This window comes from Sciurus carolinensis, chromosome 6 (assembly GCF_902686445.1).
Source record: "Sciurus carolinensis chromosome 6, mSciCar1.2, whole genome shotgun sequence".
Taxonomy (NCBI): domain Eukaryota; kingdom Metazoa; phylum Chordata; class Mammalia; order Rodentia; family Sciuridae; genus Sciurus; species Sciurus carolinensis.
The window spans coordinates 83418283-83437425 of NC_062218.1; the positions used below are offsets into that span (position 1 = coordinate 83418283).

Genomic DNA, 19143 nt, shown 5'->3' on the forward strand with positions numbered 1-19143 from the left:
TGGGTGAGAGGACAGTAATACTACTTTTCCTGAGATTGTACAGACATTTGAATGTGTGAAAAGGGGGAGAGGATACTTAGTCCATTGTGCTTGTTATTGCTAATATTTTTTCTATTGAGCCATGCTGCTGTGAAGTGCTGCTTCTCTACCATGTGTTAGGAACTTCTCCAGAAGGGCCCAGATGCTTCATGCTGGTCTCTTGTGCTGACCACAGGCTCTGCTACACAGACTCACCTCTCTTTCCTAGGTCTCAGGACTGAGGCCAGATTTCAAAGACATCCAAAAGCTTCCATTTGTTCCTAGCCTGACCTGGGGAGCAAATTGTGTAAATGTTCACCCAGTTAAGAAAACCTGAAGTCCCCCTGTTGCTGCATTAGTCTCCCAGAATCTGCTCTTTATTCTCTAGAATGAGCCATTTTCTAAAATAACTCCAAGCTCAATGTCTCCTCCTTTTGTTCCTCTGAGACCACCCAGTTTAATAACTGAAAGGCAATTCAATTCCCAAACAAAAACCTAGAAGGGAGTTGTTCCCTTGCTACAAGACAAGCTGTTTCCACCTCTGAAATCAAATCAAAACCATTTGGCAAGCCCTGGAGGTGAAGGAACTCAGGGTATGATGCTGGAGGTTCCTACTTCACAGCGTCTGGGTAACCGTAATGCAATTACAGCTTTGTTTCTTCTGAGAGTCTCATGTAGGATTGGGAATAAGGCAGAAGTGATCTTAATGAATTATCCTGCAACATTTTCTTTCATGTGGATTTTATTTTGTTTATTTATTTCTAAGTTTTACCCCCACTCCCCTTTTTTGAGATAGTCTTGCTATGTTGCCCAGGCTGGCCTTAAACTTGCAATCCTGCCTGAGTTTATGTGTATTTTGAAAGGTGCCAATAAAAAAACCTGAGAAGGGATGTTACGTGTGTGACTTTGTAGCCACTGCTTTCTTCCTTACCCAAGGTAGATACAGATTTTTTTTTTTTTTTGTCAAATGGTTCACACCTGTTAATTCTCAATAACATGGATAAGACAACCAGTATGAATGAATCAGAATCAGAAATTGAGGTTTAAATACGCTCACTCTCTATTCTCTAAACATTACATAAAGTGAAAAATTTTGAAATTTGGCACGGTTTCTAGTTGGGTGGGGTTGAGTGGAAAGATACGGGTTGGGGAAGCAGAAGGGGAGAGAAAGTTTGCGGTAAGTTCTGTTATCGAGGGATGCCTACTGAGCATCTTTGTATTGTGGATCCATCCAAGAATCATCAGCCTGGTGAGGGACTAGTACACTCTAAGGGAACTGACTTATTAATCTTGCAAATTACTTGGTTAAAAATGAAATCTGTAGCTCTTTTCCTCCCTGGGTGTCTGAGGATCTACCGCCATCATGAATGACACAGTAACTATCTGGACCAGGAAGTTCATGACCAACTGACTACTTCAGAGGAAACAAATGGTCATTGATGTTCTTCACCCTGGGAAAGCAACAGTTCCTAAGACAGAAATTCTAGAAAAATTAGCCAAAATATACAAGACCACACCAGATATCATCTTTGTGTTTGGATTCAGAACCCATTTTGGAGGTGGCAAGACAACTGGCTTTGGCGTGATCTATGATTCATTGGATTATGCAAAGAAAAATGAACCCAAATGTAGACTGGCAAGACACAGCCTGTATGAAAAGAAGAAGACCTCAAGAAAACAGCGAAAGGAACGGAAGAACAGAATGAAGAAAGTCAGGGGGACTGCAAAGGCCAATTTTGGTGCTGGCAAAAAGCCAAAGGAGTAAAGATTCTGCAATGACGTTATCTGCGGTGATTATGAGACTTTATCATGAGGATGAATAAATTGTAAAAACTTAAAAAAAATGAAATCTGTAGAGTATTGGGGAGTAATATTGGCTAATTATATTGTTATATTGTGAACATATATGAACATGTGTAACAACAAATCCCACCATTGTGTACAACAACTATAATGCACTGATAAAAAATGTGAAAAGAGAATCCCCTCTTCTCCAAAAAATTTTTGATTCATAGATCAGAAGTTTCTGGAAAATACATATTTAGTGGTTCACCTATTCTTTTACTAGTGATAAAGACTTCATGTGAAAACATTATAATATCAGAAAGTTAATAAAGCAATTGAAAGATATATGAAAAAAGAGTCAAATGTTCTTAAAGCCTAATGCCTTCAAGATAAGATACTATCATGGACTCATCTATAAGACAGGAAAATATGTGCTGAGCAGACCAGTGAACTAAAGTGGATGGACTGAAGTACTAGTAAGGGTTCTACAAAGGAATATATATATTTCCTTTGTATATATACATATACATATACACATATATACATGTGTATATAATATTATACACACACAAAATAAGAAGGCTGACAGCTTTCAAGATTATTGGGGTGAATTAACAACCTGGAGACCCAGGAGATAACATGGTGTAGTTGAAGTCTGGAGGCTGGCAGACTCAAGACCTAGGCAGAGAGGATATTTGTTTGAATCCCGAGGCAGGATCAATATCCTGGTTCCAAGTCCATTGGGTAGGAGGAATTCTCTCTTCCTTCGGGGATTGTCAGCCTTTTTGTTCTATTTAGTCCTTCAACTATTTGGATGATGCCAGGTGTGGTGGTAAATGGCTATAATCCCTGCAACTCTGGAGACTGAGGTAGGAGGATTGCGAGTTCAAAGTCAGCTTCAGCAATTTATTGAGGGTCTGTCTCTAATTAAAATATAAAAAGGACTGGGGATGTGGCTCAGTGGTTAAGTGCCCCTGGGTTTAATCCGTGGTACCAAAAACCAACCAACCAAACACCCCCCCTCCCCCCCACCCCCCCTGCAAATACTAGTTGGATGAGGACAACTCACATTAAGGAGAGCAATCTGATTTAATTCATCTACTAATTTAAATGTTAATCTTATCCAAAAACTGTCTCAGAAAAACACTCAGAATAATGTCTGACCACATATCCAGACAATCTGGGAACCAGTCAACCTGACACATGAAATCAATTGTTAATCTGGGAACTTTTTTTTCTGAGAGGACTGAACTGGATTTTTATCCGTTGGCTCTAGATTTTTAAAATGTCACACAACCTGCACTTTATCTTATACTGGATATCTTTATTTTTTTGTTTCATAAAAGGATTTTAGTAGATTATCCAGATTCACTAGCATTATAATTACAAATGGTATTTCAGGGTGTTATTTTTCCAGGTGATTGGTACTTGTTTAGCAAAAGCCTATTGAATTCCATTTCAGAAAATGGAATCTCTGAACTTGTCTTGCAATCCCAAGAGGGCAGCCTACACAAAGCCCACAAACACCACTGCATGATTACTGTTGTATTTATGTGCTTGCAAGTTAGTTAAGATATTGTATACCTCAAATTTATGTATTTAGTGCACATGTATATTGCAGAAATCTACACATAGGCATATTCATAGACTTTTAAACAAATAATAAATTCTTCTGTAGAATTTTCGTATATCTGTTTTACTTCTTGAGGCTTATTTTTCCTTTTCCCCAATTTGTTTGAACGACATTTGAAAAGTAACTTCAGATGCTTGGAAAGCATTCCTAAGATTTTTGGCTTTATTTCCTTTATTTTTTGATGTAAAGACAAACAGCTGAGAGAAAACAGAACCAAATTTAATTGGCCCTGGTGCAGAATTCAGCTTCTTATATTCCGTAGATACTTAGTTTTAGGAAAATATTAACAATCTTAGGTCACAATCTAATTTCTATTTTATCAACAAAATTTAAAAACTCTGGAATCGAAACTAATTATACCAAGAGAGCTAAATCTAGTTTGGTGGGCATGTGCATTTAAAAGATAAAATTGCAGGACAGTAGTCACTTTGTCCAATTCGTTTCTGGAAAATGCATTATAAACACATTGCGTTTTCCCACAGGAAGCTCTGAGATTCCATTCCTGCTTAGTTACTCACCATCACTTAAGTCATGCCTGTGACCAGCAACATGATATAAAAGCAAAGATGAAATGATAAGCCTACATCGCATCTTATTAATGAGGTTACTTTATAAGTGCTATTGAATTAGAAAAGTGTTTTATCTGTATTTTTGGAGGCTCTCATGTACTCTAATTTTAAAGTCCACTTCTTCGAATGCATTTGTTTAAGCTGCTATAGTCTGTGTACTATGGGGAATTGTAAAGACATGTTTTCAGTCATCCAGAAATGGAAAGAACTTAAAAATAGAGTAACAGTAGCAAAGCTACAATGAAAACGCTAACTACAACAATTTAAACTGGCTTTGGAGACTGTTGGCATGATCCAAGCAGCTTAAAAGCTGTTCAGGGAAGTTTCACTGATGACCTGTTTCTGTTCCGCTTCTTCGTAGCAAGCAGAAGTATTTTAAGTTATGTGTCAACCTGATTGTATGCTCAAATTTATGTTTGTTGTTTCAAAATTTAGATGGTGCAGCATTTAAATATTTAAAGACATCATTAAGTACTTTAATCATGATAGAAGAGAGTTTCCTTCTTACTCATCTCTTTGCTCTACTTTTAGGCCCTGTCTTCCTCTCTACGTTCACTTCAAACACAGTGAACAGCTTTGAAAGCAAAGTTCAAGGAGAATTTGTTCAGGGAAGCACAGTGTTCTCCCTAGTCTATAGGAACTGTTGGGTAATACAGGATTTTCTTTATTCTTAGGTGGGTGGCCTATCTCTTCTTCCTTCCTTTCAAGTCTAGAGGTTTGTTAGAATACCTGCCAATGGGAACCAGAGACAGAACAGGTAAAGGTGAGGGGAAATGAAGTTCAGGTGTGAATGAGGCAGAACTGAACAAATAAACTTCCAAAACGTACTGGTCAAAAAGGAAAATTATGCTTTGTAGCATTTTCTAATTAACAATTAAAAGTGTAGTTCTGCTTTACAATTATGCACTGTAAACACTTTTTTTTTTTTTGGGTGCTGGGGATTGAACCCAGGGCCTTGTGCTTACAAGGCAAGCACTCTACCGACTGAGCTATCTCCCCAGCCCCAAAACCTTCTATTTTTAACAAGAGGAATTTTTCAAAGATTCTTTTCTACTATAATACTTCATAATTGCTGAGTTTGTGCTACTGTCTATTCATGTGTTGGTTTTAGATAAATAGACATACAATAGTGATTTTTTAAAGATAAAGCATTAATAGTTCTATTTATTTTTATGCTATTTGAGAAATACCCAGTTTCTCTGAGGCAATCTTAGGATTGCATATGAATTAAGCACAGATCGTGTTTTATAAAATATATAATATGGAGGTGTCATCATTAAATGTCCTTCTCTGTGCCTGGTAGTAATAAGATAACAGTGATTTGAATCCAGGGCCTGCTCCTTGCTAGCTGTGTGATTTAGGCCAGTTATTCTACATACCTTGATTTCTTCTGTTAGAAATGGGGGTGATGGCAAAAATTTCTCATTAATTAGTTACAAGTGTTGAATGAGTTACCTTTACACAGGTGGGCCAGGTGTATGAGTATATGAAAGGGTAATGTATAATGTTGAATGTATAATTAAGAGATATTATTCTGTATTTCACTGTCATAAGCTCTTCCTACTCTGATAATTTTTCTCTGATTATGCCCATTTGTTGTGGTGTAGGAGAGAGAGAATCAGATTTAGAGACAAGAGACCTGGGTTTTAGTCATGGTTCCTATACATGTTTTACAACTTACTTTAATGCTTAGGTTTGTCTTTCTTTTCTTTTTTTTTGTGAGGCAAGTATAATTACAACTCTCTCTTCTACTCAAACAAAACAGGAATGCCCTATCTATAAAGACATGACTTTAGGGAGAAAGAACAAAGTACAAAATGTGGCATGAAGTCTGTATTTTACTGTTTACAGTGGAAAAAATTCACACAAATGTGGACACACACACACACACACACACACACACACACACATGGATATGCCATCATTTCAAAATGTAGAGGTCATTCTTATCTTTGCCTATTCAGAAAGACCAGAGAGGGGTAATTTCAAACTTAATGTCTCCCAAGAAGACTCTTGTAAATGTGTCCAAGAAACTTGATTAGACTGACTTACTTGGCTCATATCATGTGGATCAACTGATATCCTGAGAAGTTAATATCTGGAAAGGGTGGTATCAACCAATAAATGCTTACCATTTTAGTGCAGGAAAAACTTTGGTCTGCTGAAAAAATTGAAAAGTCAGTGAGTGAGACATTTTCATTTGAGTATCTTATCCTGAAGTGAAAACCTGTATGTCCAGCTGACATTCTATAGGCTCACTTTTTTCTTTTTTTTTTTTTTAATTAGTGCATTATAATTACACATAATAGTGGGATTCTGGAATTCATTTTCATATATTTGTACATGTACACAATATGACAATATAATTTGGTCAATTTTGTTTTCCAGTACTTCCCCTTTTCCTCCCCTCTCCCTGGTTCCCTTCCTCTTAGAGTCTATTGATCTCTCTACTATTTTCATGAGATCACCTCGTGTTTCCCCCTTTTTTTTCTTCTATATCTTCCACATGTGAGAGAAAACATATGACCCTTGACTTTCTGAGACTAGTTTATTTTGCTTAACATAAATCTCTCAAGATTCATCCATTTTCCTGAAAAGGATATAATTTTATTCTTCCTTATGACTGAATAAAACTCTGTTGTGTATTCATTTCACATTTTCCTTATGTATTCATCCATTGAAAGGCACCTAGGCTGATTCCATTATTTGACTATTGTGTATTGTGCTGCTATAAATATAGGCAGGCATGTGTCACTATATGCTGACTTTAATTCTTTAGGATAAATACTGAGAAGTGATATAGCTGGGTGGTACAATATTTCCCTTCCTAGTCCTTCCTAGTCCTTCCTAGTGTTTTTTTTTTTTTTTTTTTACATTTTTTGTTTTGTTTTTAATTGTAGATGGATACAACATTTCATTTCACTTGTTTTTTTGTGGTGTTGAGGATCCAACCCAGTGCCTCACACATGCTAAGCAAGCACTCTACCACTGAGCTACAACCCAAGCCCCTTTCCTAATCATTTGCAGAAACTTCTGGGCTCACTTTTATCCTGTAGATTTTGTTCATCCATTTTCATCACTAGTCTCAATTGGTCTTCAGGAAACACATGTGAGTCAAATCAGTAGAAACTTCACTTTGCTTCATTTTGAGACCTCCGCCTATATTCACTGGTAGTGGTACACACCGTTCATCTCTGCAAATGAAAGAAATGTATATTTAAAGTTTTTTTTTTCTGCAACATTTGTACACATTTTTTTGTTTACATCATTTTAAACAATAAGTATTTCTAGTTACAATTAGATTTTGGTGTACAATGTCTCACATGGTTATTAAGAAGATGAAATCAAGTAAAACTAAAGAAAGTGCTGTTGATTTATGTAACCAGAGGGTTAGGCATTGGCAAGAGTGGACAAAATATGGAATGCTGAGCAGCACTGAAAAGGGGGTGTGAAAGGGCATATAGGGTATATACATGAGAATTGGGGTCTAGGAAAATTGAGATGCAGGAAGGTCAAGTGCAGCGTGGAAATGTCGCAATATGTGCAAAAGAATGTGCATCTTTGGAGACAGGCCCTTTTTCTACTTTCTTTTCTGCCACTTATTTTGGTGCAGCCTTGGGAATCTCAACTCTAAAATGGAGATACTTATGTCAGGGTTGTCCTAAAAATTAAATGAGATAATACATTAAAAACGTAGAGTGCTAGTAACAAAGACACTCAATAAACACAGAAACTGATAGCCAATCTCTGAGTTGGCACCCAGTGACCCCACCTCCTAGTGTTCATACTGTCATGTAGTTCCTTCCCATGTTGTACCTGGGTTGGTCTATCTGACACAATTGAACAGAAGAATCACTTCAGATATTAGGTGATAAAAAGCTTACAACTTCTGTTTGGGGTTTTCCCACTCATTACTTGCTACTGGGGAAGCCTTGTTACATGCAATCCCCCAGAGAACTCCACATAGTGAAGAACTGAAGCTTCCCACCAATTTCTCTGCACTTGAGATTACAAGAAGATCCTTCAGACTCAATCAAGCCTCAGATAACTACATCCTCAGCTGACACTTCAACAACAACCTTGTTAGACACCCTGAGCTGGAACCACTGAGCTAAGCTTCTCTGGGTGTTCTGCAACACTCAAACTATGAGATAAATACTTCTTTAAGCTACTAAGCTAGGGCTAATTTGTTATGAAGCAATCCAAAACCATGGCTCGTACCTATCATTTTGAAGATCAGGGAACAGGGTTAAAATTTAAGCTAAGAAAGAGCCAGGAGTAGTGAGTGAGAACTTTAAGTGGATCTGAGGATGAGAGGGAAAGTTAAGCATTGGCATCCTAAGCCAGTTTATACTTGGTCATTGATTGGGGGACTCTAAGCCAGGATTCCAACTGGTGTGCTGTGAATCAGGTATAGAAATCTTGAGATGTTGATTTACCTTTGTCCTTTCAGTGATTTGGTGTGGTCTGGGGAGGCAGGACCAGTAGTCTTTTCCAGTCTGTGAATTTATAAATAATAGAATTAATGCACAATGGTGAAGTGAAATGTAATTAACATTTCCAAGTGTTAAATAATTTTGAAATTGACATGTAATTATTATACATAATCTTTAAGTTTTAAATAATTGCTCTGGACATTTAGATTAAAAACTTGGCTCCTAAGTCTTATCTAGGAATATATTACATATGTAATAACTCCCTCCGAAAAAGTGAGAGAAATCTGTGATTATGTCTCTAACACATAATTTAATGTTATACTAAATTCCATGTTCTATTTTGTGAGGACACATTTGTATCTTTCTTTTTATCTATACCTAAGCCGACATTTACACCTTCCTAGGTATGTATACACACACACACACACACACACACACACACACACATATACACATACACACAAACATGCACACATGTGCAACTGTCATGTTAAATAAAAATTAAGATATTATTTATGAACATGTTTAATTTGCTTTAAGACAATAATGTTAAAATGTATTTTTGTCTAATAATGTTACATTTCATGTAAATAAAACAACTTCCGTGAAAATGAAAGACTCGAGTTTATGAAAATATGGCAGGACCAAAAAATAAAGTTTTAGGAAGGCAATTAAAGAGTTTTAAATAAAAAGAAATACTTCAGATTAAGGAGGACAATTTCTTATCTCCTGGCAATATTATTGTGGTTAAAAAAAAAAAAATCATGCTAAAAAACTTCCAGCAGAGGTCCTCAGTCTCATAGTTTATCAACTGTATTATTGAAAATTCTCCCTACTGTGTAATAAACTTGTTCCAAGGGCTCAGTTGCTTACTTCAAATAGCTAATCATAATGAATGGCCTACAGGTTTAAAATATTAATGGAAGATATGTTTAAATAAAAATACAATTAATATGTACAGCAATGTAGAATGTGTTGGAAAATATACAGATACAAACAAGTGGGGCAGTGAAAGTGTAAGTTATATACTTTAAAAATGGTTTTCAGAAAAATCTTGTAGATTAAGGTGAAGAATGTTGAGGAGAAAACAAAACGATTATGTGTGACCTCATTTCTGGTCTTTTATCTTTGTGTTCTCAATTTGAACTATTGTTCTATTTCTGGGAGAAAAATAAAACAAAAGAGTTTGTATAGGATTTTCTTTAGCTAAAAATCCTGAAAACTGTGTTTATTAAAAATGAATAATAGGAAAAAATCAGAAGCAGAAGTAACTAGTTCAAGTTATTGCTATCTGAAAGACATTTTGAAATGTCTGTCTCCCTTATTCCTATTCGTGTGTGTGTGTGTGTGTGTGTGTGTGTGTGTGTGTGTTTTCACACTGAGATATTGTAAATTCTCTTGAGAAGAAGAACTAATTAGAGTGACTACCCCAGACACTTTGGCATCTCTCTTGATAGAGCTACTAGTTTTTGGTATTGTGTTAGGGTTAGTTGACAATATGTACAAGATGCCCCAAACAACATTTGGTGAGAAAAAGACATCAAATTCTGAGGCAATGGCCAAGGTTCATTCTCTCTTTGTTCCAAATTCCTGATCTTGTAACCCCTGGAGGGGTGGTTGTTTGTGAAGGGGTGTCATCAGGGAGGACAGGCCCCTAAATGGCCAGAGATGGACATACCTGCTAGGCAGAGTGAGTGGTATTATCTCAGGGCCAAGAAGCAATAAACTGGGTATATGTATATATATAAATATATACATGTATTATAAAAATATAATATACTGAGTATATATATATATATGAAATATATATTGATATATATATATATGAAACATACTGGGTATATGATATAGAGAAAGCATATGATTTCTAGGATTGAAATTATGATAAATAATCTCAAAGTGAAAGAAAAGAGGAGGGTAATTCTAGGCAACTATCTTCTAATTCTTTTCAATTCTTCTTGAGGTGTTTGCTTATGTTTCCTTTCCTTTTCTTTTTCTGACACTCCCTTCTCTCTTTTTTTGTGGCCACTGGATGAGTTGATAATTAGAGACGGTTGAGGTTAAATAGAGGCGAATCAATAATGGGTTCAGGGATATTCTTGATCTTTTCTCAAAAGTTGGTTTGTGGTAGTCTAAGAAACTATGAAAAGTAAGTAGCTTTAAAGATTTAAGTTTCTACAGAGAAAAGGTAGGTGACACTTAATGTAAATTCATGGTAGCTCCTCAAGCAAGTGAATGTCTTTGCACTTACCTTACTCTCTTTCAGATCTTAATCAGCAAGAATGAAATAAGTGAGAAAGAACTATGATGGTGGAGATGATAACCAAAGGAATGCTATTGTTATTTATAATCCATTTGTTTGATTGTGGCTGTATTTCTAAAGAACAGGCTCTCAGATATACTCAGTGCTATGCAGAATGATTTGAGTAGGGCTGGGGCTGTAGTTCAGTGGTGGAGCGCTTGCCTAGCACGGGTGAAGCACTGGGTTCAATCTTTAACACCACATAGAAACAAACAAATAAAGGTTAAATTCTTAAAAATGATTTGCTCAATTAATTTTCATTTATGGGATGATATAATGTGCACAGATACATGTGAAGGTCTTCAGAGCTATTTATTACAGGCTTTGGGTTTACATAAAGATGTCTGGGAAAAATCTAGTATTTTATTAATTCAAATTTTGTGTGTACCAAATGTAGCACAGTATCTTTCCAGTGCATTAAAATGTTATTCAGGTGTGCATAATTTATTCATCTGTGTATATTTTCTCATAAAACTCTTTGCTACTATTTATTGAATCATTCCATTATATCCAATGTTTCTACAAATACTATTAAGATATCTGAATAGAATAATGCTATGATGTAAAAATTATCATGGAGTAAAATCACTAGATAACATTGCAAAAAGTTATATAAAAATTTGTAAACACACTTGTATCACATATAAGCTACATCATACAGTATACCAAACTATAATATAAAATCCTTAGACTAACATTTAATTAGAGTCAGAAGTTCTGATGTGTTATTTTCCAGCTCTATTCTTATACATTCTTATATTCTTACCTCTTCTCCTTATGGAAAATTAATTTACAAATTTCATGGTTTACATTGGGGGATTATACTTTAGTTCTTTGTTTACTGTGCTCGTCTGGTTTAGTGATTTTCTGTGGCTTGGTAAAGTTGAGGGAGTGAATTTTACTGTCCTTTTTCTATCTTTAAACAACAACGAGTATTTAAAATAGGGATTAAAATTTTCCCTCTCAACAACTCAACTCAACTAATATAAATCCAACTACTCAGTTACAGTTCAAATTTGAAAGCTTTGTTTCTCAGGAGTCTTGGATGCTCTTTCCTTTATTCCTCTGCTTCTAATCTGCAGTAGCCTCTATATTCCTTTCAGGGAAAACAAAGCTATGGGGAGCTACCAGGAGCCCTAAGGGAAACACACGGAACATTGCCTGGGGTATGAGGTGAACTACTTATAATTCCTTCCTTACACATCTAAATGCTGCAGGATACACACAGAACTGAAAATAATGGAAATAATAAAGTTACTGTTAAGAAGAGACAAGTTTAGAAGATTATTTTCACTTAATGCTCAAAAATGCACCCATGGATTGCAGTTGTTTGATTTCATATTGTTGAACAGCCATTTGTGCTCATTTACTCCTGTTCAGCTCCTAGGTGGTGAGTTACTCAGTCTCTCAACTTTTTTCACCTCATTAGTTTTCAGTCTTGTGCATAAAACATTTTAATTGTGACCACTTCTGTTCTAAAGAGGAATGCCGATATGCTCAGGCTAGTTTTATTTTTTTATTTTTTAACTCTTCGGCACTTAATACTCTTTAAAGCAGAATGTTGACTTGGGTATTACATATTTCCATTTACAAGGCTTACTGAGTTACATTTTGAATGACTTTGTAACACACCTAGGGAGGTTTAAGTTTTGTTCCTCTAAATACTTTTCTTTGAAAAACAAGCCCTGGAGAGTACCCCCGCTCCCACAGCAAGTTGTTTCAGTTTAGCATACTTGGTACTAAAGGGTTAGTACATGCACAATGGGTAAGTACAAAGGATGGAAAGTTTAAAAAGTGGATCCTAACAAGATGAAACTCAAGCCATTTTAACAAATATTTTAAACATCGACGTCTATCTTGGAACACTTCAGGGACAAAGGATTTGGTCTGGCCTACTAAGGGATACAACTTGATAGCAAACACTTGAGACCACAAACAACGATCGGTTACATGTCTTAGAAGAAACATCTCAACCTGTTAAAACAAGTCGATGTGAACTCAGAAAAAGCATTTCCAGCTCTGCTTTAGTGCCTAAAGTATCACTTAAAAGTACAAAGAAATCTTATCTCCCTCTTAAGTAGTTATTGTCATGCCATGCAGGCTATTTAACAAATGTTATCAAAAACAAAGAACAACAACATCCTTGAAAACACATCAGGAATGAAGGTGAAGCGGGAACACACTATGAGTGGTTCTTCAGAGGCCTAGTCCACTTCTCCCACGAGCAATGTCTCATCATCTCCTTCCAGGGGCAGCATCTCTTCTGTTAGGGCAGCGCTGGTGTCATCAGTGGTGAGAGCATCCTCATCAATACCTAGCCCAAGTTTGATCATCCTGTAGATCCTGTTAGTATGGGTCTAGGGATCTTCCAAGAAGAGGGGAGTGCAGTTTCATTCAGCAAGATGACCAGATCTTTCACAGACTTATCATTCTTGTCAGCCTCTGTCCTTTTGCCTCAAGGCCTCAATAATGGACTAGTCAGGGTTAATCTCTAGGTATTTCTTGGCTACCATGTAACCCATTGTCTCTCAGAGCTTGAGCTTTCATGTTCTTTCCATGTTTGCTGTCTAGCCATACGTGCTTGTGACAATACAGCACGGGGAGATCACCAATCCATTTGACATAACCACCTTTTCAACCTTTTTCTTCAAAATGTCCTTCATGATCTTGCAGAGGTTTTCAGACTTTTTCTTTTTCTCTTCCTGTTTCTTCTTCTCTTCTTTATCCTCTGGAATCTCCAAGCCTTCTTTGGGGTCAGACACTAAAGTCTTCCCCTCAGATTCCTTCAGCTGTTGGACATGATAGTCATCAATGAGCTCAATCATGTAGATCACTTCCAAACAGGCTTCTGAGGATGCTCCACAAGGCAGAGTTAGTTACCTGGTCCTTGGTCTCACCTGTGATGTAGTAGATGTGTTTTTGGTTTCCTCCATTCTGGTGCAATAGTCCTTGAGAGAAAGCATCTCATTCCCAGAAGCTGGTGCAATAGTCCTTGAGAGAAAACATCTCATTCCCAGAAGCAGACACGTAGTATTGTAACAACTCTGAAAGCTTCTTTCGATTTTGAGAGTCTTTATGTATTCTAAGCTTCATATTTTTAGAAAACTGTTCGTAGAATTTTTTTGTAGTTTTGTCTTCTGCCAGTTCAGTGAACAATTCTAAGCATTTTTTGACCAAATTCTTTCTGATGACTTTCAAAATTTTGCTCTGTTGCAACATTTTGTGGGATATATTTATTTATATATTTATTTATTTTGAGATGAAAACAATGTATTTATAAATCTCAACATATATATACACATGAACCATGTTTTCACTACATCAGAGAATGGAACAGTTTTAAAATAATGTAAATCAAGGGAAATGTGACACTGTACCAATGGAAAAACACTGAAGAATCAAGAAACGAGATTATTTGAGTTCACAGAACATATTTATGGGAAGATCCTTATAGATCACCACTTCTCTAATGAAGTTAAGATATTCAGGAATTTACTCGTCACTGTTATCCATGATGAAAACTTGGCATACATACAATTTAATGTATTCTTTTTCGTTCTGTTTTCAAAGAGGTCAAAAGGAGCATGTCTTAGGACAATAAGAAGAGCTCTGAATTCCAACTGTCCTTCAATGGAAAAATACTTCACTGCCAAGTGATCTTCTCAGTCAATGGTCAAGCTCTTATAGAACTCTCTGTACTCTTCGTTAGTCATATTGTCAGAATTTTTGGTCCAAATGGGTTTTGTTTTTTGAGTTCTTCATGATCAATGTACTTCTCCTTAATCATCATCATCTTCTTGTTACCATCTTCTTTTCTTTTTCTTCATCAAAACCCAACATCTTCAATTTCGAATTTGTCATCGGGTTCCTTTTCTTCTTTTTCTTTTTCCTCCTCTTTATCTTTTTCTTCAGCCTAGTCATCACTGACTTCTTTATCATGTTCCTTCTCCACAAAGAGAGTAATGGGATAACCAATAAGCTAGGAATGTTTCTTCATAATCTCCTTTATTCTTCTTTTCTCCAAGTACTTGGTTTGGTCTTTTCTCAGATGCAGGATAACCTTTGTCCTATGACCCATTGGTTCCCCTGTGTCAGTCCTGATGGTGAAAAAGGCCCCTGTAGAGGACTCCCAGGATTAGTGCCCATCATTGTTGTGTTTGGTGATCACAGCCACTTTCTTGGCAACCAGATAAGCAAAATAAAGACCAACATTGAACTGGACTATCATGGTGATGTCTGCACCAGCTTTCAAAACCTCCATGAATGCTCTGGTCCCAGACTTGGCAATAGTACCAAGGTTATTGATCAAGTTGTCCTTGGGCATTCCAATTCCAGTATCCACAATAGTGAAGGTTCAGTCATTTCTTGTTTGGAGTGAGATTACTGTGCAGCTCCTTCCTAGAGTTTAGCTTACTGGGATCAATCAAACTTTCATATCTGATTTTGTCCAGGGCATTGGACAAGTTGGAAATCAGCTCCCACAGGAAGATCTCTTTGTTTGAGTAGAATATGTTGATGAGCAATAATACCAACTGGTGTTCTCCATCTGGAAGGTAAAGGTCTCCATCTTCTCTTAATCTATGAGCTGGTCTTGGGTCTGGGTTTCCTCAAGCATTTTGCCTGGGCAACCGCGCAGACTCTGCAGCAAAGCAGTACCAGGACTCTGAAGCAACTCTCACGCTAGGTTTTATTTATTTACTTTTTAAATTTATTTTTAATTTATTTTTTATTTTATTTTTTTATTATTGTATACAAATGGGATACATGTTGTTTCTCTATTTGTACATAGAGTCAAGGCATACCATTTGTGTAATCATACATTTACATAGGGCAATGATGTTTGATTATTTTTTTTCCCCTTCCCCCCCACCCCTCCCACCCCTCTTTTCCCTCTATACAGTCCTTCTTTCCTTCATTCTTACCGCTCTCCTTATCTCTATCCCTAAACCTAACACTAAACCTAATGCTAACCCCTCCCACCCCCCATTATATGTCCTCATCCGCTTATCAGCGAGATCATTCGTCCTTTAGTTTTTTGAGATTGGCTTATCTCACTTAGCATGATATTCTCCAATTTCATCCATTTGCCTGCAAATGCCATAATTTTATCATTCTTCAGGGCGGAGCAATATTCCATTGTATATATATGCCACAGTTTCTTTATCCATTCATCAACTGAAGGGCATCTAGGTTGGTTCCACAATCTGGCTATGGTGAATTGAGCAGCAATGAACATTGATGTGGCTGTATCTCTGTAGTATGCTGATTTTAAGTCCTTTGGGTATAGGCCAAGGAGCGGGATAGCTGGGTCAAATGGTGGTTCCATTCCAAGCTTTCTGAGGAATCTCCACACTGCTTTCCAGAGTGGCTGCACTAATTTGCAACCCCACCAGCAATGTATGAGTGTACCTTTTTCCCCACATCCTCGCCAACACCTATTGTTGCTTGTGTTCTTGATAATCACCATTCTAATTGGGGTGAGATGAAATCTTAGGGTAGTTTTGATTTGCATTTCCCTTATTACTAGGGATGTTTAAAATTTTTTCATATATCTGTTGATTACTTGTACATCTTCTTCTGTGAAGTGTTTGTTCATTTCCTTAGCCAATTTGTTGATTGGATTATTTGTATTCTTCGTGTAGAGTTTTTTGAGTTCTTTATAGATTCTGGAAATTAGCGCTCTATCTGAAGTATGAGTGGCAAAGATTTCCTCCCACTCTGTAAGCTCTCTCTTCAGATTGCTAATAGTTTCCTTTGCTGAGAGAAAGCTTTTTAGTTTGAATTTATCCCAGTTGTTGATTCTTGCTTTTATTTCTTGTGCTGTTAAGAAATATGGGAATCCTGTTAAGGAAGTCTGATCCTAAGCCAACAAGTTGAAGATTTGGACCTACTTTTTCTTCTATAAGATGCAGGGTCTCTGATCTGATTCCGAGGTCCTTGATCCATTTTGAGTTGAGTTTTGTGTAGGGTGAGAGATAGGGGTTTAGTTTCATTCTATTGCATATGGTTTTCCAGTTTTCCCAGCACCATTTGTTGAAGAGGCTATCTTTTCTCCATTGCGTATTTTTGGAACCTTTGTCTAGTATGAGAAAATTGTATTTATTTGGGTTTGTGTCCATGTCCTCTATTCTGTACCATTGATCTACCTGTCTATTTTGGTACCAATACCATGCCGTTTTTGTTACTATTGCTTTGTAGTAGAGTTGAAGATCAGGTATTGCAATACCCCCTGCTTCACTCTTGCTACTGAGGATTGCTTTAGCTATTCTAGGTTTTTTATTCTTCCAGATGAATTTCATAATTGCTTTCTCTATTTCTGCAAGGTACATCATTGGGATTTTAATTGGAATTGCATTGAATCTGTATAGCACTTTAGGTAGTATGGCCATTTTGACAATATTAATTCTGCCTATCCAGGAACATGGGAGATCTTTCCATCTTCTAAGGTTTTCTTTAATTTCTTTCTTTAGTGTTCTGTAGTTCTCATTGTAGAGTTCTTTCACCTCTTTTGTGAGATTGATTCCCAAGTATTTTATTTTTTTCAATGCTATTGTGAATGGGGTAGTTTTCCTAATTTCTCTTTCTGAAGATTCATCACTTATGTATAAAAATGCATTGGATTTATGAGCATTGATCTTGTAACCTGCTACTTTACTGAATTCACTTATGAGTCCTAAAAGTTTTCTGGTGGAATTTCCAGGTTCCTCTAAATATATAATCATGTCATCAGTGAACAGGGATAGTTTGAGTTCTTCTTTTCCTATTCGTATCCCTTTAATTTCTTTGGTTTGTCTGATTGCTCTGGCTAGAGTCTCAAGGATGATGTTGAATAGAAGTGGTAAAAGAGGGCATCCCTGCTTTGTTCCAGTTTTTAGGGGGAATGCTTTCAGTTTTTCACCATTTAGAATGATATTGGCCATGGGCTTAGCGTAGATGGCCTTTATAATGTTAAGGAATGTTCCCACTACCCCAATTTTTTCTAGTGTTTTGAGCATGAAGGGATGCTGTATTTTATCGAATGCTTTTTCTGCATCTATTGAAATAATCATGTGATTCTTAACTTTAAGTCTGTTGATATGGTGAATGACATTTATTGATTTCTGAATGTTGAACCAACCTTGCATCCCTGGGATAAAATCCACTTGATCGTGGTGCATTATCTTTTTAATATATATTTGTCTGCGATTTGCTAAAATTTTGTTGAGAATTTTTGTGTTGACGTTCATTAAGGATATTGGTCTGAAATTTTCTTTCCTCGATGTGTCTCTGTCTGGTTTAGGTATCAGGGTAATATTGGCTTCATAGAACGAGTTTGGGAGGGTTCCCTCCTCTTCTATTTCATGGAATAGTTTGAGGAGTATTGGAATGAGCTCTTCTTTAAAGGTTTTGTAGAACTCGGCTGAGAACCCATCTGGTCCCGGACTTTTCTTTGTTGGTAGGCTTATGATGACCTCTTCTATTTCATTGCTTGAAATTGTTTATTTAAGTTGTGTATGTCCTCCTCGTTCAGTTTAGGTAATTCATATGTCTCTAGAAATTTGTTGATGTCTTTGAGGTTTTCTGTTTTGTTGGAGTTTAGATTTTCAAATTAGCTTCTAATTATGTTTTGTATTTCACTCGTGTCTGTTGTGATGTTTCCTTGTTCATTCTGAATTTTAGTAATTTGAGTTTTCTCCCTCTTTCTCTTTGTTAGTGTGGCTAAGGATTTATCAATTTTATTTATTTATTCAAAGAACCAACTATTTATTTTGTTAATTTTTCTGATTGTTTCTTTTGTTTTGATTTCGTTGATTTCGGCTCTGATTTTAACTATTTCCTGTCTTCTACTACTTTGGTATTGGTCTGCTCTTCTTTTTCAGCTTTGAGCTGTAGTGTTAAGTCGTTTATTTGTTGATTTCTACTTCTTTTTTTGAATGCGCCCCATGAAATAAATCTTCCTCTAAGTACTGCTTTCATAGTGTCCCAGAGATTTTGATAAGATGTGTCTTTGTTCTCGTTTACTTCTAAGAATTTTTTTATTTCCCTCCTGATGTCTTCTGTTATCCATTCATCATATAATAGTGTATTATTTAATCTCCAGGTATTGGAGTAGTTTCTGTTTTTTATTCTGTCATTTATTTCTAATTTCAATCCATTATGATCTGATAGAGTACAAGGTAGTATCTCTATCTTCTTGTATTTGCTAACAGTAGCTTTGTGGCATAAAATATGGTCTATTTTAGAGAAGGATCCATGTGCTGCTGAGAAGAAAGTGTATTCGTTCTTTGTTGGATGGTATATTCTATATATGTTCGTTAAGTCTAAATTGTTGATTGTGTTGTTGAGATCTATAGTTTCTTTATTCAATTTTTGTTTGGGCGATCTATCCAGTGATGAGAGAGGTGTGTTAAAATCGCCTAG

General features: G+C 36.3%; 2 pseudogenes; one reads left to right on the plus strand and one right to left on the minus strand.

The window, feature by feature from the left end:
• The first annotated feature begins 1381 nt into the window (after positions 1-1381).
• LOC124987345 (40S ribosomal protein S24-like) lies at positions 1382-1854 on the plus strand (annotated as a pseudogene).
• Positions 1855-12947: 11093 nt separating this feature from the next.
• Positions 12948-15358, minus strand: LOC124987373 (heat shock protein HSP 90-alpha-like; annotated as a pseudogene).
• Between the last annotated feature and the right edge of the window lie 3785 nt (positions 15359-19143).